The sequence below is a fragment of the Octodon degus genome, unplaced genomic scaffold (assembly GCF_000260255.1).
Source record: "Octodon degus isolate 3935 unplaced genomic scaffold, OctDeg1.0 scaffold00014, whole genome shotgun sequence".
Classification (NCBI taxonomy): Eukaryota; Metazoa; Chordata; class Mammalia; order Rodentia; family Octodontidae; genus Octodon; species Octodon degus.
The window spans coordinates 273,421-275,888 of record NW_004524590.1 but is presented as its reverse complement, the minus strand read 5'-3'; the positions used below and the strand labels follow the sequence as shown (position 1 = coordinate 275,888).

Below are 2,468 nucleotides of genomic sequence, written 5' to 3'. Positions count from 1 at the left end.
CAGCATGTGGAAAGCCAGTGTTCCCATCTCCGCTTATTAAAGAGGCTATCTTTCTTCAAATGAACATGTTTGGCCTGTTTGTCAAAAATAAGGTTGCTGGGGCTGGTGAGATGGCTCAGTGGTCTAAAGCACCTACTTAGAACAAGCTTAGCAAATCACAGGGACCACGGTTCGATCCCCCAGCACCACATGCCAGCCAGCCCCGCCCCCTGGTGGGCTGAGCTGGCCACACACACACAAATAAATAAATAAATAAATAAACACAAAAAAAATTAAAAAAAAAAGATAAGGTGGCTAAATGTGCTTGTCGTGGTGTCTACATCTTCTAGTCTGTGTCACTCAGCCTCAAGAATGCTTTTATGTCAGTACCATGTCATCTGTAAATAAGGATAATTTCAATTTTTCCTTTCCAATCATTATTTCTTTTATTTCTTTTTCTTGTATAACTGCTTGGGCTAATGTTTCCAGAACTATATTGAACAGGAGTGGTGACAATTGGAATCCTTGTCTTGGCCCTAATTTTAAAGTGAAAGCTTTCAATTTTTGTCTATTAAGCATAATGTTGGCTGTTGATTTGTTGTAGATGACTTTTATTAGATTGAGATAAAGACCATATAATACAATTCTCTTTAGGGTTTTTATCATGAATGAGTGTTGGGCTTTGTCAAAAGCTTTTTATGCATCTACCTCAGTAGATGATTGTGTGATTTTTGTCTTCGGCTATGTGGATGTGGTGTAGTACATTTATGGTTTTGCATATATTAACCATCCTAGCTTTTCTGGGAAGAGTCCCACTTGGTTGTGATGTGTAATCTTCTTGATGATTTGTTGCATTCTGTTTGCTAGCATTTTATTGAGGATTTTTGCATATGTTCAAACTTTAAGGACATAGGGGTAGGTAAACTGTTCATAAACAAAAATCAATCTACATGGGAAATACTCAAAAGAATCAACAATTGTGATCTCTTCTTTTTGAAAAGTTTGTGCACATCAAAATAAATTACCAACAGAGTAAAAATAAAACCCACAAACTGGGATACAATTATAGCAGACTACTGTCAGACAAAGATTATCCAGAATATACAAAGAATTTTTTAAAAATCAGGCCTCAAAAATTCAAAGATATGATCCAAAAATGGCCATCTGAGATGAATATATACTTCACAAATGAAGAGATACAAATACCAAATAAATATATGAAATAATGTTCAACATTACTGTTCACTCAAGAGATGCAATTTAAAACAATACTGAGATACCATCTTATGTCACAAAAAATGGGGATAATTAAGAAGTCAGCCAATAACAAATACTGGAGAGGCTGTGGGGAAAAAGGAAACCTTCTGCACTGTTGGTGGGAGTGCAGGTTGGTACATTATGGAAATCAGTAGGAAGATGCCCCAAAGAGCTAGGATTGGAGGTCCCATTCAAGCCAGCTATTCCCTTCCTTGGTATTTTTCCAAAAGAACTGAAAACCTCATTCCATAGTGCTATATGTGCACCCATGTCTATAGCAGCACACTTTGTCATAGCTAAATCTTGGAAACACTCTTCTGCTACTCCTGGTGCAGCTTGTATGCTCATTCAGTGTGGACCTGGTACCTCTTTTGTGAAGCAGCAGCTAAGATGACTCAGGCATTAGCTATGGCTGACAAAAAGTCCAAGGAAGGAGTCAAGACTGAGAACAATGATCACATTAATTTGAAGGTTGCAGGGCAGGATGGTTCTGTGGTGCAGTTTAAGATTAAGAGGCATACACCACTTCATAAACTAATGAAAGCTTATTGTGAATGACAGTGCTTGTCAATGAGGCAGATTAGATTCCCTTTTGATGGACAACCAATCAATGAAACAGACACACTGGCACAGCCGGAAATGGAGGATGAAGATACAATTGACATGTTCCAGCAGCAGTCAGGAGGCGTCTACTAAAAAGGGAACCTGCAACTACTCCAGAACTCTGTTCTTACAGACCAAGAAGACATCTCAATTAGAAAATTTTGTTCCTAATTGGAACAATTAGTTCCAAATTTGTTCCAATTTTGTTCCACCACATCCTGACTACTACAGTATAGTTTTCTCTACTCTTTCATTTACCCCTTCCCCATTCCTCTATTGTACATGAAGTATCTGGTGTATGTGCACAAGCACATTGATTTTTTTTTTTAACTAAATGGCCAACAGTATGTTTTGATTGACATCAGATGAAGATAAGATGGGGAATTACTGGTTCTGTGAACATAATCCCCTTTCTCCATCAGTGACATGCTCATCAGCTCTTATCTCTATATTCCAGTAAGTTATTTTGCTCTCACTGTTTTAACAGAAAAGACAGCAACATAAAATTTCTTGCATACCTTGTTTGGTTGGAGAATTTTAATGCTTTTCATTTATCATTGTAAAACCAGGGACAATTTTATAACTTTTTCATACATAGCAGTTACATGTAGGGCAATCTGTCTTTAGGT

The 2,468-nt window shown here is 37.3% G+C and overlaps 1 pseudogene; it reads left to right on the top strand.

Moving 5' to 3' along the window:
• The first annotated feature begins 1,644 nt into the window (after window positions 1-1,644).
• LOC105741500 lies at window positions 1,645-1,932 on the top strand (annotated as a pseudogene).
• Window positions 1,933-2,468: the final 536 nt, after the last annotated feature.